The sequence below is a fragment of the Rattus rattus genome, chromosome 14 (genome assembly GCF_011064425.1).
Source record: "Rattus rattus isolate New Zealand chromosome 14, Rrattus_CSIRO_v1, whole genome shotgun sequence".
In the NCBI taxonomy this organism is placed as follows: domain Eukaryota; kingdom Metazoa; phylum Chordata; class Mammalia; order Rodentia; family Muridae; genus Rattus; species Rattus rattus.
Window position 1 is genome coordinate 28,800,533 of NC_046167.1, and position 25,541 is coordinate 28,826,073.

Sequence of the window (25,541 nt, forward strand, 5' to 3'; positions counted from 1 at the left end):
TGCTGCAGAGTGACGTAAACGTTGTCCCTTTTCTATGATTGCATTGACACTTTGCAAAGAAGAGAGGCCTGATTTTAAATTATCTGTTCTGCAACCGAACAAAGCTTGCACTGCATATGTTTTAAGTCTGCAGGGTTTAAAAACCGAAGCTATAAATGTTAAGTAGCCTCATAAGAATTCTGGCATATAGCTCAAAATGTTTCAAGTTTTGTAAAGCTTACGTGTTATGGCCCATTGACATAATGGCATACACAGAGTTCTTAAAGATTTCTTCTGATGGAAGACAATAGATTATAGAGGTCTGATCTGATGGTTTAAGCACGAGTCCTGCCTCTGGGCAGAGTCATCCATACACTGCAGGTGTGTTAGAACAGAAGACAGAAAATTATGGAGAAAGGCAGAAACAAGAAAGTGAAGACATATGTGGAACACGATGAGCTTGAAGGCTTTCCTGGGTCATTTTTAGAATTCATAGAGAAACTTCCAGAAGTCTTGTACTTGTGTTCCTAAACTGCCTATCATTTTCATCAAAGAATAACTGGAGAGAACAGGATTAGGGGACTGAACAACAAACTCATTTTCAATAGTGGCAAAGGGTCTGGGGAGATGGCTCAGTTGGTTAAGTACCTGCCATACAAGCCCTAGGACCTGAATACAATCCATGGCCCCCATGTAAAAACTGGATATGTCACACACACAAGTCTCTAAGCCCGTGCTGGGGGGCAGAAATGGACAGATCCAGGAATCAGATTATTGTCAGGAGATTATTATCAGATTATCAGGAGATGTCAGCCATCCTCCTCAAACCAAGAGTCAATAAGAAAAACATCACACACACACACACACACACACACACACACACACACACACGAACATTTACAGTCACCATACACAAATTAAACAAACACATAAAGTGATAGAAGAATGCCGTACCTGTGGGAGATATCACACAGGTGTAGAGCGTGCAGCTGAGAGTGCAGGTGAGTGGGCCTTTCTGCATTTCCACCCTGTGCCGAGCAGCAGACCCCATGGGTCTTGGGAGAAAGATGTTTGCTTCTCTGCTCATTTTTAAAGCCTGTAAGCTTGACTCCATGGGAACTGGTAGAATAAACGGTTTAGTAATTACTTTGTTACTTTGTTAAGGAAAGCCTCTAGGATTAATTCAGGCCTCACGTTAATAAAGAAGGTTCTACTCCATGAATGAGGCAAGAAAATGCTGATGTAGGCAGGCGTTTCTGTCCCTGCAGTAACTATGTCACAGTAAACACATAGAAGCTGTCTTTAAAAGAGAAAAAACAAAACTTTAGCTCAGTGGTTTTCAACCTTCCTAATGCTGTAACCCTTTAACACAGTTCCTCATGTTGTGGTGACCTTCCAGCATAACATTATTTTTCCTTGCTACTTCATTCATCTATAATTTTGCTACTGTCATGAATGGTAATGTAAATATTTTTGAGAGAGAGGTTCGCCAAAGAGGTCACCACCCACTGCTTTGAGAATCACTCGCATAAGCTTCATTTACTCTTGCGATACATTCCTGGCTATTTTGCTCTTCTGTTCTGTTCTGTTTTGTTTTGCTTTGGTGGGGCTGGATAGCAAAACAGGGCCTGACGAATGCTAGGCAAACACTGTGCACTAACCTGCCTCCCAAGCTCCACTCCTGGCTGCTGTGTTACTGCCCCGCTCTGTTCAAAGCCTGACTGTCTGACCACTCAGCTGCAAACATCCCAGCTGTAGCCACTGATGAGCAAATATCAACAAGTTCTGACACAGCCACCAGAACTGTCCTATTGTCCTAGTCTCACTTCACGGCAGGGTCACTTCCTGGGCCCAACAGTTTTCTCAGCTGCTTTGGCTGGCACGGTCTGCCTCACACTGACAGATGCTGTCCAGTACTCATGTGAAGTGCAGTTCTAGGGGCAGGGATGAGAGTCTCCTCGCTCACGTGTTCAGCATAAAGGCCATGTGAAAAAGCTTGTCTAGTAGACATGGAACGCCAAGCCAAGCATGGTGGCACCTGCCTGGAGTTCCAAGACTGAGGAAGCTGAAAGAGAAGACTGATTTGAGGCCAACCTCGGCTACAAAATGAGAACCACTACCCCCCATCTCAGAACGCCAAAACCAAACAAAAGTAGAATGTCAAATGACCCATGTATATAATAGTAATTTTTCTACAAGTCCCAGTTTAGGGAAAGATTAAAGTAGGTAACATTGGTTTTAGCAGTGAATCTTAGTCCAGTTTATCCAAAATAGCTTTAAATGCACAGTCATTATAAAGTTGTAAAATATTACATTACTTTTGTTGAACCAAGTCTTCAGAATTTAGCATATGCCTTACTGTGCCTCTCAGGGCGGAGCAGCCATGCCTGGAGTGTTCCGTGAGTGGGTAGCAGTGTCCTCAACTGAATCAAGTCAGTCTAGAAACACTACAGGGGAGCACGATGCTTCAGGGAGACATGGAGTCCCACATAAACTAGACTCGTCATCTTTACCACACAGTTTAGAGATGCCTAGGGAGTGTCTTCATTTTAACTTTGAAGACCTATAAACTAGAAAGAGACGTTGTTAAAGAAAGTGTGAAACTTTAACAAGTTACCCAGGAATTCCAGGACCAATGGAAGAGTGGGTTTCAGATGGTTTCATGTTTAAAATCAGCTAAGAGGTCAACAAGGATTTCCTACCCAATTATATTGAAAAAATAACCCTGTGTCTGAGGCTTCTCCAAATAGAACCACTTTTAAGTCTGCACATCGCTCTCCTGCCCTACATATAATGCAATGAGTATAACTCAGATGGATCCTCTATGATTTGGGGCCTTGAATCATTTCAAAATCTTGTGGCTGAGCATGCAGACTTGTCTTTTGGATATTAGATTGGAGGACAAGAAGTCAGACACGTCACAGTTGCTGGGTAACTGGTACAGTGTCATCCTGAGGACAATAGCACAAGGAGGGGAAGAAATCGTGTGTGGGGGGATAAACAACCCTTCACTAAGGCAGGAAAAGGGATCAGGCTGCAGGCAATGAGCATCTAGGGAAGGCATTGAGCCTTTCCCATGGCGATATGACAGTTGCTTTTGTAGATGTCTGCAACAGTGGCTGTATAGCTCAAGAGGAGGCAAGAAACTGAAAAAAACTGCAGAAAATACAACCAGAAATACGCCACACATTGGCAGAAGACAGGAGCAATTCAACTTGGACAGAGCAGAAAGGGTTGCTCTGGCTGCCTCCTGGATGCCATTCATGCAGCAGTCAGCTAGCCAGCAGAAGGAATCCAGAATCACCCCTATCGTGAGGAAAGAAAAGCAACACCCCTGTTTGTGAGTCCTGGGAAGGAACTTTAGAGACAGGGCTTCTCACAATTGGTGGTTAGTCTAAGGGTTTTCTGTCTATCAGACCTCTTAACTAAGCATTATAATTTCAAACAGTTTATTCATATCACAGATATTCCAGAAGGTCAGGATTGTCCACTAGAGTAGAAATGGCAGGTCCATTAAAAACACTCCACAGAGAGTCCTTTCTCGGATTAATGAGTCCTCTCATTTTTATTGTTTCTTTGAATACTTCAGGGAGGGGTCAGCAAGGTTATATTCACATTTAATATGATGTTTGCCTCTGACTTTTTTTTTAACCTCTCTTTCTTAACTTTAAGAGATCTTTCTAGCATAAATAAGGGATAGTTGTCAGTGGGTTCATAAGTCTAAAGTGCGCACTCCTGTAGCACACACACATACACATGTGTGCACAAAATTTTCATCGATTCAACAGAATGACCCCAGTGCGTTCTACTATGCCTCGGCAATCTGACTCTTCTGCCCCCTAGGTCCAGATAGCATGTATTTTGTGTGCCCTGTTTGTCTCACTTCCACTCAGCTTAATTATTTTCACATTTTGTCCATGTACTTACTAAAGGTTCTCTGCCCCTGTCTCGGTCTGTCTGTCTTGACTCTGTTTTTCTGTCTCTGTCTCTGTCTCTCTCTGTGTGTGTCTCTGTCTCTGTCTCTCTGTGTCTCTGTGTCTGTGTCTGTGTCTGTCTGCCTGTCTGTCTGTCTGTCTGTCTCTCTCTCTATCTCTATCTCTATCTGTGTGTGTGTGTGTGATATATGTAAGGGTCTACTACTCCATGCCTATTAATATGAAGCTCAGAAGTTGATGTGAGGTCACTTTCTGCCATATACATACATACATACATACATACATACATATATATATATATATATATATATGGAGAGAGAGAGAGAGAGAGGGAGGGAGAGAGAGAGTTTGTTTTTATTATTTACTTATAGATGGAATCTCTATAAAGCTCTGGTTTGGAACTCTCTAGGTAGACCAGGCTGACTTCAAACAGTATGCTTGTGCCTCAGGATATCCAGCTTTTAGCTCATGGCAATAGGCTAGGAGGCAGGATGTGATTTTAATTTTCTTGTGTCTGTTGAGCCTTGCTTTGTGTCCATGGATGCAGTCAGTTTGGGAGAACCTTGAATGAGGTGCAGAAAGTGTTGTTATTATTTCTAACTTTTACAAACACCTTCTATAAAGGGCCCACACTTTCAGCTACCATAAATACATGGATTATATATTATAAAATTTTTTTTATATTTTTACTATTTCATTTCATAAACCCTGATCACACTCATTCCCTAGTCCTTCCAGATCTACTCCTCCTGCTTTATGACCCCCCCACCAAAAGAAGAAGACAAAAGAGTCTAATTTCTGTTGCCCCATGCCCCATAAACAAAACTAAGTTTTCCCCACGCACCCCCCAACAGAAGTCATCAATTGTGGGGAGCTAACTTCAGAATCCTTATTACAACTTTAAGAGTTTTATTAATGTCTTTCTGTCTTGGCTGTTACTGTTTTGGGGGTTGGAGTAGGGCAGGGGATAGAGGTTAGCATATAAGCCTTCTAGGTAGCCCTTTCTCATCAGTGGGTCTGCAGTCATCAATACCATGGCAAAAGCAGCTTCCTTGCCCTTTACCATGAGCAGGAGCATGGATCGTGGATTTTCACATGGTCTTGTGTATCAGCAAATCCCACGGACCGCAGAATGGTCTGCAGTGGCAGTAGAGAGACAGACATCAACACAATCTTCTGCCACAGCATGAGGTGCAGACGCCATCATGGCCCTCAGTGGCTGTACAGGTCATTTACATCAACATGGCCCCCAGAGGCAGAACAGACCATGGACATCCACAAGACTTTTGGTTCAAAGTGGATGTCATAGGATGTCACAAGTAACAATCCATTTCAAGTTGTGTTCTGCAGCTCAGTGTGTCATGTTTCCCACAGTGTGGTCCACTGCCTTATTTGCCTGGAAGCAATATGGAGCCTGCTTAAAAAAGAAATGCATGTAGGTTTCTCACCAACCCACAGGAATTTCAGCGTCATGAGAGTTAGACCACCCTCTCTGTAAGTCACCCAACCATGCAGACCACAGGGAAGCAGAGACTTCAAGGGAAACAGAGAATCCCAGATAGCAGCAAATCTTCCGAACAAAGAACTGAAATCACACAGTAGGAATTGATCGTGCATTTAGCATGTTCCAGTATGTGACATCATGTACATGCACAGGGACAGTTCCTTCATATGGACTTGGGGTAGGCGGGAAGATGGAGAACTTGGCTTTTCAGAATCTTTGTGTAGACCAGACAGTCATTTGGGGCTACTCAATATATTCCTCATCAAATGTAAATAAGGAGAACGTGCTACTTAAACATGGTAAAAACTGCAAGCTTTGAAAGTATGAACATATTGGATCTGGAACACTTGCCACTTCCGCTATCAACCCAAACCACATTACTTCCTTTGAAAGGCTCTGAAAGAAGATACTGGATGGTCTTCAACAGCATCCTGACCTCTTATCCTGTGAACAGAAACACACAATGTGTGCTTAGGCTCAGTGGACGAGGCTACTGTGCTTGCATTAGGCATCTGCTTCTTGCCAAGATTGTCAAGGACTTTCTGTTCATCTTGGGGAATTAGGCAGAGTGTAACAACCTCCCCTGGGTTAGAAGTGTAGAATCCTGTACCTCACTCACCTGCTAGATTGGAATCCAAATTTCTGTGGGGTTTCCAGAGGAGTCCCATGCAGCCTAAATGTGAGCAGCACTAGACAAACCCAGGTGAGCCTGCCCTTTCATATGACTGTAGACACTGAACATTCTTCCCATGACTGGCTACATTCACACGTATCAACTTTTCCTGCAAAACTGACTTGGTACATTTGAAAGTTGACTTGTGTGTGTACCACTAAATTAACTTTTTATACCCTTTCAAGCCTTGTTATATATAAAAATAGATTTTTAAAAAAACTGGTTTAAAGCAGAATGTGACTTTTTTCTTTCACTGACTTTTCTAAGCACCCCTTAACTATTTTATATTATCATCTAAAAGTCCCCATAAGTCTGATTCGGTAAAATAAACTTTCTTTGTCTGGCATCACTGACATATTTCTTCATATCTCACAGAAACATCACCGTGTTCGGTGTCCTAGAATTTGACGAGCCAGTGCACAATTAGTCCATTGGTCTCCTTAAATAATTACTGCTCTTTTAAAAATGTCAGTTTGCAATGCCCAGCTCTCCAGCCACCTCTCAGTAAGAACGAATGCACGTAGACGCCTCTAAACCAGGCAGCTGCTCTTTCCTCTGGCCTTCTGGGTATCACACTACAGCATGCAGCACACTAGCATTCAAACTGTGTATCTACATGGATCACTGAAATGGCTTATGCATTATCCGTCCATTATCAGTGGTTCCAGTGGTCTCTGGTTAGCTCTTGGGACTTTCACACCCACGTTACTAGGTTGTTTCCATCTCATTGTAACACTTTGAACGCCATCTCGAATTGCTTTGACATTTTTATAAACTACTGCACTAGTTTCAAATCTGATCCAAGAGATTTTTAAATTTATCTTAGCTACCATTCTCTAGTTTATTCTAGAAAAATATATGACGTGTTGTTACCTCAAATATAACCACACTGAAATTCTTATAGCAAGTATCCAGCCTTCTGAGAAACTTGTTTGTGGGTAACTTTTGTAGACTTCGGCATGCACCACGGAGTGGGAGTCAGTAAGAGAGCTTCCAAGAAAACTCCAGGAACGTTGGTGGGAATGATAACCAACTAAAGCTGGGCATACACCCACAAGCAGGGCTGTGGTCAAGGAGCACAATTATTTTTAGTAAATTATTTTAAGTGATTTTTTTATTCCATCATTTCATGCCAAATGAGAGCTCAAATTAGAACTTCGATAAATAGCATTGCTTTTTCAGAATTTTAATTAACTCACTTGAATTTTCTCTCATTATCATTTAAATTTAAAGACCTCACTATAGATAATTACTTTGGGGACAATGACTTTATAGATTCTTCCCTTTCTTTCCTTTCTTCCTTCCTTTCCTCCATTTTTTCTAGACATTGCTATTTAAACCCAGGACCTTGAATATGTTAGTCAAATGATCTTCCACTGAACTACATCTCTGGTCCCTATAGAAGTTTTCCGTATCGGCCATTGTATGTGTTCCTCAGTTTCCTGTTTAACAGACTAACCCTTCCGATGATAGAATACAATTGACTGCTTTGTGAGAGGGCAAGTTCTACTTCACTATATTCCAAGGTTCTGGCTACAGACTTTACTGAAACCAGAGGACAATATGCATTGCTATTTGTTGTCAAGGGTAACCACATAGTAACTCGTGAGTTCTATCAGTAAGGTACTGGCTGCACAACCAAGAAGAGCTAAGTTGACACATGAAAAAACCCTGGGCACGGTGATGCATGCTTGCAGGCCCATCATTAGGGAGATAACACTAAGGAGAAGCATGGAGCTCCCTGGCTAGCCAGCCTTGCCACCTGTGTGGACTCCAGTTCTAGAGAGAGACTAGAACTAATAAGAGACTCAAAAGCCAAGGTATATAATTGCTAAGGTGTGGCACCCAGGGTTGACAGGTAACCTGAACGTGCATCTTGATGATAAGAACTATCTGGCAAGAAGGATAAAACTGAACTTTGAATTAATTTCCTTCACTGTGGTTCTCCAAAAAGCACTAAACAGAAAGACAGAATTTACTTCAGCTTTCTAGTTGCTATCTGTCTGAATAAGAAATGGGTTATATTTTCAGTTCTTGGTTTTTGCTCGTGTGATGGGCAGAGTAGTCCTTTTACAGTTACAGAAGAGCTTCCACAGTGAGGAATCAGGATTATATGCTACAGCTCAGAGAAGCCACTAAAACATCTAAATCGTACCAGGCATATGATCCTGTTGTGTTTTCAGTGAATAGATCCTAGAGGAGTCCAGGGAGTGGAGCGAGAGAGAAGGAAGTAGATCTTCCCAGGAGACGATGCTTTTGCCACTGCATGAGAATAGGGTGACCTAAACAGGGCTTCCTGGGAAGATGTGGGGAGATGGGGAGTCTGCTCACCCCAACAGTGCATGGATGGGACCATTCACCCCCAACAATCCACCAAGAAGATTGTCACCCCAAGAGTGCAGACCATTCACCCCCAAGAGTGCACTGATAAGACCAGAAAAAGGACTCCACCAAGTCTAAATTGATGAACCAATGAGGGTTTTACAGTGACTCTAGAGGCAGCTGTGTCATCTAAAAACATCATCCAGCAGGGCAATGGACTCCTTTCAGCAGTTGCTTTCCTAACTTTCAGGCAGGGTCTGTGAACCCTTGGGCTTCCTTAGCAAGGCTACCCCTAGCAGTGAATGTGTCAGTGCTGGGGAGACAGCCTGTAAGGGACCCAGATGCATTGAGTCTCACTCAGAGAACTGCCTGTCTTCGGTGTGATTTTTCTGCTGTATGTGTGTAGCAAGAGAGATCTGTCTATGTTCACAAGGTGTGATTGACTAACAGGGGGGAAGCCACAGACCCATGTGTCCTCTTTAACAATACTTACTAACCATGTAATCAGATGAACCTGTAACACTCATGAACAGTGTAATCAGGTGAGCTTGTACCCACTACACAGTGCTTAATGGCAAACGTCTATATGTTAAAATATGTTTGCTTCAGAATAATCTATTTTTGAAAGAATAGCAATCAGTCACTGAGGTTGGCCACTTGTTTAAATGCTTCCTTCCTAACCTCATTGATCCCCACTGTGTCCAACCTCATGACACAGGCACTGTCCCCACTTTAGAGATAGAACTGTAGTTGAGCACCTTGATGCAAACCTACAACCTTAGCACACAGGAGAAGGAACGGGAGGCATGCTCCCAACTCAGGGCCAGCCTTGTCCTGTATAAAGAGTTCCAAGTCAGCCAAGGCTATTTAGCATGACTCTGTCTCAGAAACAAAAATGCGGGACCTTTGAGATGGCTCATCTGGTAAAGGCTCGAAGCACCAAGCCTGACATGGGTTCAATTCCTGACTGCCACATTCAGGCTGTAGCATACAGGCACACTCCCTACTTCCTGCCAAATAAAACAAATCAAATTCATTGTATAAACAGAGAAATGAACCAAAAGGGCAGGAATCTTAGATGTACAGTTCAAAGTCCCATTTATACAAAGCAAGAGTCATACTGTAAGCAATGAAAATGACTTGGAGAAGCTTAGGAATCAAAGAGAACGCTCATGGGCCAGGAAGCTGCAGAGTACTAAGAAGACTTCTAGCATTTTTTCATACCTGTCTTCCCTTCCCTTTCTTATCTGACCCATTTTATTATTTCTCTCCTGACTGGCTTTCTTTCTTTGTATAGTAGTACTTCTCCTAAACATACACAGTCACCCAAAGCTATAATTTGCTTCTAATAATAACTCATAAATCTCGGAAGAGAAACTTTGAATGGTCCAGTTTAGGTAAAGTATCTATTTTGTCTCCAATCAACTGTGGAAAAGAAATGTGTAATACTTTACAAAAGACTTCCAACATTTGACAGTGACAAACAGACATCAGGGTCATTCCCCATGATCTGAGAAGGTTCAGTCCAATACCTAGGATGTGTAACCCATGGGATCCAATCCTTGGACCCTCTAGCAGAGAGGTTCTCAGCTTAGCTGACATTCTCTGCCTTTTATCATGCATTAGCTAGGTGTTCTAGAGTTTTCATGAAGTTGTTACACAGATAATATTTTACCTAATATTTTACTTCTAGAATGTTCTATCATTTTTGTTAAGATGACAAATCAAATTCTTGCTAACAGTTTTGGGTAGTTTCATTATTTTATTTTAATTAAAGGATTCTTCTATATGACAAGATTCATCAGTTAATTTGCAATAAATTATAAACTATGAAAGGTAATTATAATTTGTACTAGCCTAGACTTTTATAATAGCGACCCGCTCTTCCTCCTCCTTTCTCCTTCCTCCTCCTCTTGCTCTTGGTGATTATGAGACATGCTATATCCTCAATGTAAATTGTGAAAACAGAAGCTCCTTCACTGCTTCAGGCCTATGTGATTCAGTCTTCATTTTGTGCATAAACCTGTGAAATATTCACATGCTGATGTGGGGGTTTCAAACCTCACGGGTTACTGAGACTCTTTCTTATCCATCAATGTTGACTACAAACAACTGAACCTTTCAGATCTATCGGGCAGTCACCGAAGCTAAGAAAGCTTTGCATTGACCTCATTCCTTCCCATCAGTCTTTGGGTTTACAACTCCAGCTCTCCATCACCTCCATTCCACTGGTGACACCCCACTCCCCCACTCCACCCCCACAAAGGCTTTGCCATTGCCAAGGCCTCCTCTCATCAACTCACAACTGCGAATCACAACTGGATTCTCTTTCACTGGATTCCTCCCACACAGCACAACCATTGACACCATGTTGAATTATTCTAGTGACCGAGACCTCGGCCAGGAGTTTGGTGCACCCCGATTTGGAGGGAGTAGAACAGGACTCCTCTCTGGAAAGAAGTTTGGAATTCCTGGGGGAGAAACAAGTTAAAAAGAAGTGGAATCTTGATGAGCTGCCCAAATTTGAGAAGGATTTTTATCAGGAATACCCTGACTTGGCAAGGCACACCACACAAGAGGTAGATACATACGGAGGAAGCAAGGAAATTACAGTTAGCGGTCACGACTGTCAAAAACCTGTTTGAATTTTTACAAAGCAAACTTTCCCGAGAATGCCATGGGTGTGATTGCAAGGCCATCACAAGAACTTCACTGAACCCACTGCTATTCCAGCTCAGGGCTGGCCATTGCTCTCGGTGGATTGGATATGGTTGGAGTAGCTCTGACTGGATCTGGGAAAACATTATCTTATCTGCCTATCATTGTACACATAATCCACCAGCCATTCCTAGAGAGAGGTGATGGGCACATTTACTTGGAGCTGGCACCAACTCGAGGACTGGCACAGCAGGTGCAGGAAGTCGTGGCTGAATACTGTAGAGCTCGCCATTTGAAGTCTATTTGCATCCATGGTGGTGCTCCCGAAGGACCACAGATTTGTAATTTGGAAAGAGGTGTGGAACTCTGTATCGCAACACCTGGAACATTGATCGACTTTTTATAGTGTGGGGAAACCAGTTTGAGAACAACTTACCTTGTCCTTGATGAAGCTGATAGGATGCCCCATATGGGATTTGAACCCTAAATAAGCAAAGTGGTGGATCCAATAAGACCTGATAAGCACTCCTAACGTGGAGTGCAACTTGGCCAAAAGAAGTAAGACAGCTTGTTAGAGATTTCCTGAAAGACCACGTTCATATCAACAGTGATGCACTGGGACTGAGTGCAAACCATAACACTCTTCAGATTGTGGATGTGTGTCATGACGTCAAAAAGGATAGAAAAACTTATACGTCTGATGGAAGAGATCATGAGTCGCAAGGAGAATAAAAACATTGTTTTTGTTAAAATCAAAAGAAGATGTGATGAACTTACCAGAAAAATGAGGAGAGATGGGTGGGCTGCCATGGGCGCCCATGGTGACAAGAGTCAGCAGGAACATGACTGGGTTCTAAATAAATGCAAACACGGAAAAGCTCCTATTCTGGTTGCTACCGATGTGGCCTCCAGAGGGCTAGATGTGGAGGATGTGAAATTTGTCATCAATTATGACCGCCCTCAGAGGAGTATTATATTCATTGAATTGGAAGAACTGCTCACAGTACCAAAACAGGCACAGTATACACTTTCTTTACATCTAATAACAGAGCAGGTGAGCGACCTCATCTCTGTGCTTTCAAGCAATCAAGCGATTAATCCCAAGTTGCTTCAGTTGGTTGAAGACAGAGGTTCAAGTCGTTCCAGGGGTAGAGGAGGCATGAAGGATGATAGTCGTGACAGATACTCTGCAGGCAAAAGGGGTGGATTTAATACCTTTAGAGACAGAGAAAACTATGACAGAGGCTACTTTAGTCAGCTTAAAAGAGATCTCAGAACGGTCTTTACAATGCTGCAAATTACAGCAATGGGAGCTTAGGAAGTAATTTTGCATATAGAGTAGTTGTAGGACTGGTAATCCAACAGGACTTACCAGAAGGGTTATGGTAGCACTCAGCAATATGGAAGTAATGTCGAAAACATGCACAATGGGATGAACCAACAGGCATGCGTATATCCTGCTACCGCAGCTGCTGCCCCTATGGTTGGCTATGCAATGCCAACAGGGTATTCTCAGTAAGACTTTAGAAGTATATGAAGTGTCTGTTTTTCATAATTGCTCTTTATATTGTGTGTTATCAGACAAGATAGTTATCTAAGACACATAGGAAATGCAGAAATGACTGCAGTGCAGCAGTAATAATTTTGGTTTTGTTTTTTTTTTTTTTTTTTTTTTGCTATTTAAGTTGCATATTTCTCTACATTCCTGAAACAAATTTTAAGGTTTTTGGTTTTATTGGTTTTGTTTGTTTGTTTGTATTTTTCTGTACTAGAAAATGCAGGCAGGGTTTTCACAAAAGTAACTTTACGGTGATTTCAAATACAATAATAAAGGCAGCGCATGGCCTTCCAACAAAAGATATTTGAAGACTGAGAAAAGAAAGCTTCCTATCAGCTGGTAGGGATTAAAAGCATTAAAGGAAGGCATTAGCACCTAGGCCTAAGGTGTAGCACAGTGGGAGAGCACTCGCCCAGCAGGGCCCTGGGTTCCGTGCACTGCAGCAGTGCATGGAATCTGTCTGCCTGGCTGCATTTAAAACTCCATAGCAGAGGTGCATGAACCTCATAATCTCTTTCCATTCTCTTTAGAGGAAACTACCTGAAGCTTTAGAAACAAGCTGCTTCATCCAAGTTGCATAAACCACTTCTTGGGTAGTCCTCTCTTTCCTGAGCTGGGTGGGTCCAGGACCCATTGCTCCATCTCCTGAGACATGTTTTCAGAGGCTGAGACTTACGTATAATAAGGTTGCTCTAGAACCACTGCCAGCTAAGGACAACGTCAGGCCTGAGAATATCAGAGTCCATGAAAACATGACTTTGTGTTGGAGAACTGGTCTCTTCCTTAACATCAGCATGTGACCACGTCACCACAGTTAGGAACACTGGGCTGCAGCAGAGTCAATCACAAATGAAGAAAAGAGTGGTGCTGGGGAACCTGATCTCATCTAAACTGCCCCCAGACGGATGCCTCAGACTTAAGTAGTTTGGTTATTCGGCTCAGGCATCACAAGATAATGCTGACATGTGTCCGACAGCACCCTGCTGAGCTACGTGTCCATCACCACTGGTCAGCGGTGGCTGTACCTCACAGACAGATGGTTTTTTATTGTTGTTTTAGGTAACAAATGATCCATTTCAAGGAAATAAAATCTCAGTCAATTCTGAAGAAAGCATCGATTCCCACTGTGAGAGACCACTGGAGAGAGTAAAAAAACATTGCAGAAGGCACAGGAGAGCAAGCTAATAGACATCCTCAGGAGAGAGCACCCTGCAGATTATATTGGCCAATCAGGATGCCAACAAGTTGAGGATGCCAGACAGAGAAAGCTGTCCCACTTCCTATCTATATTTGCTTCTGTTCTCATCTAGCATTCAGGAATGTTGGCCTTCTCCGTTCTCCCAGCCTGGCCCTTTTGCTAAACCACAGAGCAGTACCGACAGCTCCTCATGACCTGGTTATACAGTGCATTCGTCCTTGAGCTCACAAAGAGTGTGTCCTCTCGGTTAGCAACAAAATGCCCACAACTGTTAGTTTTCATGTTAGAAAACATAGCAGGAACGAAACTTTCACTTTGGTAACTGGCAGCTTGTGGACTCGGTGCACAAACGCAGGCCAGATCATTCTTCTGGCCCTCAGCTGACCCAAAACAGTTTTCATCATTAAAGAGCTAGTCACAGATGAACGTAAGATTTACTACCAATAGTGATGGCGTTCCAGGCTTCATGAATAAGCAGCTTTTAAAACTGAGAAAATAGCTTCTGTTTTCCCTCAAATACAGCAATCCTCTTACATACAAAAAGTAAACAGGGCTTGAATTAGCACCTTGGGATCTTTAGTGTACCAGAAATATGCATGCATTAGCAGTTCCATCTAAGACTCCTTCTTTCCACCTTCTTCAGGATCAGTCAGGTTTGTTATTTTTAAAAAAATTGAAAATGTAGTGGAATGTTCAGGAGCTCCATCATCTGTATTCTTGGTCTGTCGCTGTGGTATAAAATGTTTCATTTCGAAAGGTCTTTGGGCACAATATTAGGGTCCTTCACTGGTTATTTTTCTCCTCGGAGATTCGAAATTTAAAGCTGGTCTGCAGAGACTAACAAAAACTCCGAAAGTATTTTGCTTGCTTTTATTCATAGATGAGCATAATCGTAGCGCATGATGTAACTTGGTGGATGAACAAGTCCATCAAGATGAGCCTTCGTGCTCCGTCACTCGTTAGAACATTTCTTACATTTTGTTTTGTGTGTATGAGTACGTTTCACTTGAAGAATCAAATTAATTCTAACCTCCACAAACATACGTGCAAACAAGCATATGCCAGACTCATGAGTGACAGGAGGAGGGCCAGTAAGGTGGCTTAGCACTTGGAAGGGCTTGCCACCAAGCCTGAGGACCCGAGTTCAATCCCCAGGCTCCACATAGTAGAGGGAACTGACTGCCTCATGTTGTCCTCTGAACCCCACATATGTGCTATATGGACACATGTGTACAAGCACACACATACTCACACATTACATTATTGCTACAATTATGTTCATCTATAAATAAAAGCAAAGAAAATATCTCCAACATTTTTGTTAGTCTCTGCAGACCAGCTTTAAGCTTTGAATCCCCAAGGAGAAAAATAACCGGAGAAGGACCCTAGTATTCATTTCCCCACAATGAAAATCAGCATTTAGTTTGATGGCTTGGTCTGTTTGTTACGAGAGGGATTGTAAGATACAAGTTAAACTGTCACCCTAACCACTTTGCATGGCAATGTTCCTACCAAGCCACGCTTTCCTTATTGTAGAAAACCTGATGAAACGTCTGTGAAAATAGATTTCCAAGGAGATTTTTTTCCCCTTAAACTGTCTTTTGCAAGAATGCATTGGCATTCCTCATTTCATTTTGCACAAAAGGAAAAGTGGAAAAGCTCGTAAAAAAAAAAAAAAAACTATTATCTCAGCCAAAGGAGGCAGTAATGTTTGTCTAAGATGCTGAAGCAGCCACAGCTCTGAGCACAGCACAGGAAGGACCAGTGGTCAGAGGGCAGGAGAGGTGGGTATGTGGGCAGTCATTCAAGCATTGTAGCAAGTTATCCCTCTGAGTGAACGCACGTCCTCCGCTCTAAACCACTCCTTCCATTCCACTTACATAACTCTCAAATATCTGCTCAGGGCGGTTTGGGAACTTGAATGTTCTCCATGGGCCTAAATTAAGTATCAGTCCACTTTTTAATTGCTGTCACAGCGCGCCTAAAGCTGAATAATTCATGATAAACAAAAGGCTTTATTTGCCTCAGATTTGAAAGTAAGGTCTACTAAGACCAGGCTCATTGATTTTGCTGGCCACCGTTTGAAAGACAGCATCATGGTACCCCCAAGAGGGAGATCACACAATGACACTGGAGGCTAGAGTGTGGGAAGTCATGAACTTCTATATCAATTCTCTTACAAGAATGAAGCAGGGTCCATAGAACTGTGTACTTTTTACAAATTTATTTATTTAATATATATGAGTACATGGGTGCACTCTTCAGACACACCAGAAGGGAGAATTGCATCCCATTACAGATGTTCGTGAGACACTATGTGGTTTCTGGGAATTGAACTCAGGACTTCTAGAAGAGCAGTCAGCACTCGCAATAGCTGAGCCATGTCTCCAGCCCATGAAGTGTGTGATTCTTATGAGAGTATAACATTCACCTGAGAAAAACTGGGGTCTCCCCATTATTGCTTTTAACAGCAGCCCCAAAGACCCCATGATTTCCCAACTTCTGGAGGTATATGGACTCCACTCCTTAAAGTTCCTTTCAGTTACTAACAGTTTTAAATTGGGAACGGTCCCCTTGATAGACAGGCTAGGAAGGAAAAGCATTTGAGACCCAAGATGCACTTAAGGGTTCACCACTTCTTACCATCGCCGAGCTTCCAGAACACGTATGTGGAGAACAGATCACAGCGAAATCACAGTCAAGGCACAGCAGGTAGCATCAGTCCAGTTGTCCTATGCAGAGAAAGCACAGGCTTCTCTTAACTTATTCATTCAACTACACTTCCCCACTGTGTAGTCCAGGCTGGCCTGAAACTTGGGGTCTGCCTGTCTTCGCTTCCTAAAGTCCGTGACTCAGCTATTCCCTTCAGATTCCCTGATGACTAAATTCCATGTGACTAGATTCTTGAGAATAGAGCATGAGAAATAGTGTCCACAACTTGTTTCTTCCTGTGGATGGAGCACGTTGTAGTCATAAGCCCCGATTCTAGTCCTGAAGGCTGAGGGATAGCAGTCACTGTAGAAGCTTCGAACTCTGAGATCAGCTAACACTTAGCCAAGTGATGCTTTAAGCCCAGGGCCCCTTCCCCACAGACACATTTCCAGTGTCCCCCCACTTACATGCTTATACCAAAGTGTTTGGGATTTCTTGATATTTAAGAATATTACCATATACAAATGATATGACCCCCAGGGGTGAGACTCCAGTGTAAACGTGAGAGTTACCTACGTTGTGTTACACACATAGCCCAAAGGTATTTTCTTTCATTTTTTTTATTGCGCCTACCACTTCTGAACAGTTGGTTACATGAGGCCAGATTGTGGAATTTTCCACCCATGACATCATGTTCTGGTTTGGGAACGTTTTTGGATCTCAGGAGTTTGGGTTGATGATGCTGACCGTGTACAAAGGAAAGGAAGTTTTCAGATTGTTACAGTGCAGCATTTGGGGGTTTTACGCTAAAATACCAATGGTTCACCCTGAAGTCACACGTGTGGACTCCGTCCTGGCAATCATGGGCTACATGCTTTTGGGTAAGTAACCTCAGGTATAGCCATGATGGAAAGTGGAACGGGGCTAGCACGTCCTTCACACTCTGAGCTGGCATCTGCGTGTTCTCACTCGCTACTAGTCTCTATAATGGCCTCCACCTGGGCTTACATCACTGCCCTTCCTGGACCTGGAATGTCCTCCCTTCCTGGAAGAATCAGGTCTGCACTGCAAACAGTCCCTGCACTAAACCTGCACTAAGTCCTTGGCCCTGTATGCTCACATGCAATGCCTCCAGGGTTTCAGGTTTCTGGTCTCCTCATGAGGCTCGGTAGTGCCTGTGTTTATTCCCCTTTCCTTACCCCTCCATGGCTTAGTAAGACTTGTTTATCTTCTCCACCGTAGTGGTGTCATTTGTAAGCCCAGTAATCTAGGAAACTCTTTTCTTTTTCACACTCCTACGCCCCGGGGAACAAATGCAGCATTTGCCATGAACCGAATGCCACAGGTATTTGTTGACCAAAGCACTAGATGCTTTCCTTTTCGAGTCCCTACCACATAATGTGATATCCTAATATCTAAATACTCTGCAAATGTGAAGACACAGTAAATAGAATCTGAAGAGGAATAGATAGTGACAAGAGTTTTCTTCTGCATAGCCACATAAGCCACAGACTTCAAACAGTTTATTCGAACTTTTCAACAATAGGTGGAGAGGCCGAGTTTCTACAGTGCACTTTATTCTCCAGGCTGTATTTTTACATGCTGCTGGAGACGTCAAATTTTCTGTCCGTTTATCCTCTGGAAAAGTGAGGCGATAAATATGGGCGCTCATTGTGACGGCTGATGATTGCCAGGTGCTAATGTCTTAAATTGCTGGTGATTTTTAGGGACACCACAAACTGGCCACAATTTCAGAAGCCTTTTGGCAGTTACAGCTGGCAGCAAGCACACAGACTGTAAATTTAGAAAGTGTTGCTCCGTGCTTGAGAATGTGCCTCAAAGTCACCTTCAAATATGTCATGTAGCTGGGATTCTGCATAAGCCAAACTGCCCTTTAGTATGTATTTCGTGGTATACGAAAAACTTTACAAAGCATGGCGGGGCCAATTTGTTGAGTTAAGGTAAAACATTCCTCACAGATTCCACCTGACACTGCCAAGTTGGAGAGCCGTCGTGTGTGATGCTTTCTCCTCACAGCCTTTGACTGTGGGGAAATGATTTGTAAAGCAAGTTCTACCCTTATTTCTTTACTTTTCTTTTCTTTCTCCTTTTTTTCTTTATTAACTTGAGTATTTCTTATTTACATTTCGAATGTTATTCCCTTTCCCGGTTTCGGGGCCAACATCCCCCTAACCCCTCTCCCTCCCCTTCGATATGGGTGTTCCCCTCCCCATCCTCCCCCCATTACCGCTCTTCCCCCAACAATCACGTTCACTTGGGGTTCAGTCTTAGCAGGACCAAGGGCTTCCCCTTCCACTGGTGCTCTTACTAGGATATTCATTGCTACCTATGAGGTCAGAGTCCAGGGTCAGTCCATGTATAGTCTTTAGGTAGTGGCTTAGTCCCTGGTAGCTCTGTCTACCCTTATTTCTTTAATGACGGCTAAGACCACTTGCTTGGCCCCTGCTTCTGTCAGAATAAACAGGTGTGCTGAAACAGAGATGTGGGGTTTGCCCGTGAGAGCTTTAACTGCCTCGCTGCCCCGGGGCTTGAGGGTTGAAGAAAAAGCTCTACACTGCAAACAGGCTCTGCCAAAACTCCACTAAGTCCTTGGACCTATTGTGTTAAGCAATAAAACTTAAGAAGAATGGTTCTGTGTCACCGCAGGCACTCCGGTAATACACAATGCTGATACCTCATGGTCTCCATTGCTGCTATAACTTCAAACGAGCCCACCAAGACTACATGAGTTCTCAGAGATCTTGGCGAAGCTCTGTATCAACACCACTGAAAGAGTCAGGGTGTCACGGCCACGCCCACCCCCTTAAGGTGTTGCTGCTCACAGCTGAACCAGGAGCCAGCCTATGCCAGGGAGAATGAGTGGTTGTGTGTAGTGGCAAGGGGACCTCCTCTGGGTACCCTGCAGGGTGAGCCCTGGAATTATTCGTTCACATTGACTAATTTATAGGTATTTGAAGGAGAACACACACACACACACACACACACACACACACACACACACACACACACGCACGCACGCCCACAGGCCTTGTTCAGTGGAACCATTGCAAGGGAAGTTGTCACCAGGGTGATCAATACTGAGATGGGGAATAGCCACCTGCATGCCAGACCTGCCAGCAATGGTATCCAGGGTCCATGTGGCCTCTGCACTGGCAGAGGTGCTGGTCTCGCCGGGACCCTCCTGAACTCTCAGTTCAATAGGAATGCATTCTTGATGGTCCAGGTGGTAGTTTGGGGCAATTGTTTTAAGGCATCTGTGGGGACTGAGCAGCTTTGTGGGCAGAGAAGTTAGTCATGGGCAGATGAACACGTCTAGCTGAGGACTACACAAACAGCAGAAGGAGCTTGTATGCAGAGAAAAAGAGATTCCAATAAGTCAGATATGAGCTTCCTCCTTGAATAAAGGTGAAGATTCTTCAAGCGCTTCATGGAATACCAGAAGGAACAGAAGACCACCAAGGCTCGGCCTTGAGAGTTTATAGGTTTACTCCAACTCCAGTCCAATCTCTCTGCGTCCTATGTAGGCTTGAGGTGTGACCTCTCAGCTTCATGCTCCTGTGGCCGTGCCTTCTCTGCCACCATGGACTCTTCTTCTGGAAGTATCAACAAAACCAAACTTATTTCTGTAAGCTGCTTTTGGTTGTGGCATTTTTATCACAGTGACAGAAACGTAACTAATGGGCAGAGAGGGAAAGGAGGAGGATGAGGGTGAGGAGAATGGAGAAAGGAGGAGGGAGGTGGGAAGAGGAAGAAGAAAGGAGAAGAAGGAAGAAAAGGAGAAGAAAGAGATGGGGAGAAAAAAAGGGAGGCATGGAGAGATGGGTGGAAAGGGAAGAGAAAACTAAAAGGGAAGGAAAGGAACCAGTTCTTAGACTGAAAGACTTCTCTCCTGCGGTTACAGCCTAAGAAACGAGGTGTTTGTCTCTGCCTTGTGCCTAAGTGGGGCTTCATTCCACTTAGAAGGAACAGGCCGTCGTTTCTGTGATGTCAGCGAAGAAAACTTGTATCCTCTCTCCAACTTCATCTTTCATTTTTCCATATTAATCTGCTTCTGAAAACCAAAATTAAATCCAAATAAGATTAGGAAAGTGGTTTAACTAAAGTATTTTTCCTCCATTTCAGTTCCTTGGTTTCTCCTTCCAAAGAGAATCTTTCACTTCTCTCACGGGGAGGGACTCTAACAGGTTTTAAGTTTCTTTTAAGACTATACCAACACATTTTAGAGATAAGCAAAGCAGATGTCATTAAAAATCAGACTTATCTCCTTTTTCAGGTGCACATTGAGATACACCTTCAGATTTTCCTAGTTCGTTAGGATTTAAATTTATAGTTTCTTATCAGATTCTTAAGAATTCTCACAGCAGCGTTATAAACACAAAGAGAATCCTTTGGTGAAAAAAAGAAAAATATTCTTAAATAAGGTGACTGCTTTGTAATAAGCTAAGACTGTATTTTGTTATGTCAAATTCCCAGTTGGAAGTCCATGCCTGCACTGAGTGGAGACATAATTCCCCTGAGCTTGATTTTATACTTTTAAGAAAGATAAGCTAATGAAGGGGCTCGAGACCCCATATGAACAACAATGCCAAGCAACCAGAGCTTCCAGGGTCTAAGCCTACCTAAAGACTATACATGGACTGACCCTGGGCTCCAACCTCATAGGTAGCAATGAATATCCTAGTAAGGGCATCAGTGGAAGGGGAAGCCCTTGGTCCTGCGAAGACTGAACCCCCAGTGAACGGGATTGTTGTGGGAGAGTGGTGATGGGGTGAGGTCAGGGAAGGAAACACCCATAGGGAAGGGAAGGAGAGGGGTTGGCGGATATTGTCCTGGAGACAGGGAAAGGTAACAACAATTAAAATGTAAATAAGAAATACCCAAGTTAATAAAGATGGAGAAGGAAAAAAAAAAGCAAGCAAAGCTAAAGGCCAAAAGTGGCTCGGCTTGCCTGTTCCTTAGCTGCAAGGAACTGACTGACTCACTGACACCATTTACCTCTATTTTTTGAATACTTTTTCCAATACTTTTCTCTGCCCCGGTCCCCAGTTTTTCCTCCCGAAACTGGAGACTATGACACCGGCCAATCCTGACTGCTGCATATTCAGGCTCAGTTGGTTTAGGTGCCTGGGACTAACCAGGGGTCTGGTGCATGCTGTACATACCGGCTCCACAAAGAGCCACAGCCCAGCATGCAGAGCACGGCCCTGCACACACAGCACGGCCCCGCACACACTGCACGGCCCCGCACACACGGCACGGCCCTGCACACGGGGCACAGCCCTGTACACACCCACGACCCCTGCACACACGGCACGCCCAGCACACAGAGCACGGCCCTGCACACAGGCTCCACAAAGAGCCACAGCCCAGCATGCAGAGCACGGCCCTGCACACACAGCACGGCCCTGCACACACGGCACGGCCCCGCACACACGGCTCGGCCCCGCACACACTGCACGGCCCTGCACACACACAGCATGGCCCTGCACACACAGCTTGGCCCTGCACACACTGCACGGCCCTGCACACACACAGCATGGCCCTGCACACACAACTCGGCCCCGCACAACTGCACGGCCCTGCACGGCCCTGCACACACTGCACGGCCCCGCCCACACTGCACGGCCCTGCACACACACTGCACGGCCCTGCACACAGGCTCCACGCAGAGCACAGCCCTGCCTCTGCATCTTCATTCTTTCCCTTTTGGGCTGTCACTCCACCACATCCACAATGGAATCCATCATATCAAAAAAGTAACACCAACTAAAAGCACTCGGTTGGCTTTAACTTCAAAACTTCAGAGACTGCTCTGTCGTTGATATCTAACATTTTCAAATGTCCAAATCCCAGGGACTCTTTCCAAGTTACTTAGCTCTGCAAGGATGCTGTAATGCTGATCTCGCTTTTCCCTTAAACTGTTGTGCTTCCTCGATGGCTCAATTCTGTAGCATTTGGGTCCCCTTGCTGCCTTTTGGATGGTACTTATCTCTCACAAGTCTCACTTCTTTCCAGCCAGTCAATTTATTAGAACTTTAAAAACTATTTGACAAAGATAATTTTTATTTATGTTTGTGAGGGACAATAGAATCTTTTGACATATATGTATATAGTATACACACATGCATGCATACATACATACATACACACACATACACACATACACATTGTAGAAAGATTGAAAACAAACTAATTGGCTGTGGTTGTTTAAGTGTGACTAGCCTCCATAGTCTCATCTGTTTGAATGCTTGCTCCCTAGTTGGTAGAACTATTCGGGAAGGATTAAGGGGTGTGGCCTTGTTGGAGGAGGTGTGTCACTGGGGTCCAATTAGCTCTCCTTCTGCCTCCTGTCTGTAGATCAGGATGTAAACCCTCATCTACTTCTCCAGCACCTGCCTGACTGCTTGCTGTCCTGCTCCTCATCCTAACGATCGTGGACTAACCCTTGGAAACTGCGAGCAAGCCCACAGTTAAATGCTTTCCTTTATAAATAGCTTTGGTCATGGTGTCTCTTCCTAGCAGTAGAACAGAAACTAAGACGCTGTCAAATCCACTCTCTCACCCATATTATTTTTATAGCTGTCTACTTAACTATAATTTACTTAAGTCTACTAAGATATTTTAAATAGTTATTAACTATAGTCACTCGGCATTTTGAACTCGTTTTTCCTTCTGTCTAACCAGAACTTTATACATTTTGTCCAACATACTTCTCTGCATCCCACACCAGACTGGCGGGTCTCTGATAGCTACACTTCTCTCTGCCTCTGTGTGCTGACCTGTTTTACATTTCACGTGTTAGTGGAATCTCATGCCTGCCTGTCTGTGCCTGCTTTTTTTCACATAACATGGTGCTTTTCAGGTCCATCCATGTTGACATAAATAGCAAGGTTTGCTGTCCTAAAGGCTGAGTATTATTCCATTGTGTTTGTCTCCTGTCTTTGCCTGTCCATCCAGTGACAGACTCTTAGACTGCCTCTATGTATTTACTGTTGTCAAAACCCTTCAGTGAGCCTGGGAGTGCCGATGTCTTCCTCGGACTCTGTCACCTTTGGATACGAATCTGAAAGTGAGATCATTTGAAAATAAGCTAGTCCTATTTCTAATTTGGAGGGCACCTTCCTATTCCTTTCAATAGCAGCTGCTGTCTCTTTCAGAACAGTCTGTTGTCTTTTGACAGCAGGCATTCTGACCGTGGTGAGATACTGCACCTGTCGGATGCTATTTGCATTTCTCTGGTGACTGGTGACCTTGAACACTCTCTCATTTCCCTCTTGTGCTTTGTCTCCCTTTGAAAACGTCTATTCCTATTTTGCCCGTTGTTGTTTACATTGATTGCCTACTGATTTGAATCTCTTACGCATGCTCATTGCTAGCCTTTATTAGATGCATTGTTCATGTTGGCGTGGCACCGTCTTCCATTCTGAGGTTGCCTTTCTGCTCCATGGACTGCTTCCTTGGATGTCCATGCACAAGCTTCTGATGTTAATAAGATCCCATCTGCCCACTCATGCTTTGCTTTGCCTGTGCTCCTGGGTTTGCTTAATAAACAAAACAACAAACAAACCAAACCAAAAATGGAATAAAAACCAGTGCCCAGATCAATTGTCAGTTTGCTTGTGCCTTCTTCCAGTTTTTTAGAAAGTTTAATACTTACATTGGCCTTAATGCATTTCAAATTGACTGTTATAAATGGTACCCGATAAGGGTTTTTTTCCATTAATTAATTTATTCACTTTACTTCCTGACTGCAGCTTCCCCCACCCAGTCCCCTCCTCCCACAGGCCCTCCTTCCATTCTCACCTTTGCCAGATAAGGTTTTATTGTCAGTCTTCATATAAATCTCTAGCTGTCACTGCACTGTATTGAAATGAAAGCCTTCCACTGTCCTGTGTTCCTGAAACCTTAGTCAACATTAAATTGGTCAAAACTGAATAGCACTATTCTGTTCCACTAGCCTATGTTTTTAGGCCATTTTGGGTTTATTTTTAAAACAAAACAACAAAACAAAACCAAGACCACCACCTATCCCAGTGTCTGTTTTCCTGTAGTCTCTCCTACTGGTGGATTTACGTTCATCTTAAGCGTTTTAACTGTGCAGGCTTTGTGTCTGTTTCAGGCGATGCCTCCAGTTTTGTTCATTTTTGTTCCAGATTGCTCTAGCAATTTAAAAACTTTTGTGGTTCCACATGAATTTCAATTTTTTTTTTCTGTTTGTGGTTATGTGGGAACAATGTCCCTGGACCTCTGACGGGGACACTGGATCTACGAGATTGCTGGGATAACTGTGGACATGTTAGCAATATTAACTCTTCAATCCATTTACAGGGACAGCAGCTCAGTTGTTTAGATCATCTCCACTCTTTTTCACCAGTACTTTATAGTTTTGACTTAAAGAACATTTTCCTCCACAATTAAATGTATTACTTTTGTTTTGTTTTTGTATCTCTTACAAGTGGATTGTTTGCTGATATCATTTATGAGTTGGCTGTTAATGTTTCCCATTATATGTTGGTTTTATGTCCTGTAACTTTCCTGAATTTATTGAGTAGTTTTCTATGTAAAATTTGGAACGCTACCTTCCACTTGCCCCTGATTCCCACCATGAAATCACAAACTTCCTGACAAGGCTATTGTGTGCGTCTTGATTAGGGTTACTACTGCTACTGTAAAACAACATAACTTACACTTTCACAGAGCAGTCCATCACTGAAGGATATCAGGACAGGAGCTCAAACAGGGCTGGACCTTGGGACCAGGAACTGATGCAGGCCGTAGAGGGATGTTGCTTACTGACTCGCTCACCTTGGCTTGCTCAGCCTGCTTTTTTATAGAAGCCAAAATCACTTGCCCTGAGGTAGCACCACCCACAGTGGACTGGAGCCTCCCACATGAATAACTAAGAAAATGCCCCACAGGCTTGATCTCATGAAGACATTTTCTCAGTTGGGGCTCCTTCCTCTCTAATGACTTTAGCTTGAGTAGCGTTGATATAAAACTCATCAGGACCGTGTCCAAAGTAAAAAAAAAAAGATTCAGTT

General features: G+C 43.5%; 1 protein-coding gene and 1 pseudogene across 2 annotated transcripts in view; both read left to right on the plus strand.

The window, feature by feature from the left end:
• Armc4 (armadillo repeat containing 4) overlaps nt 1–25,541 on the plus strand; it is a 166,874-nt gene that overhangs the window by 128,963 nt on the left and 12,370 nt on the right. The window lies entirely within an intron of this gene.
• LOC116883389 lies at nt 10,749–12,590 on the plus strand (annotated as a pseudogene).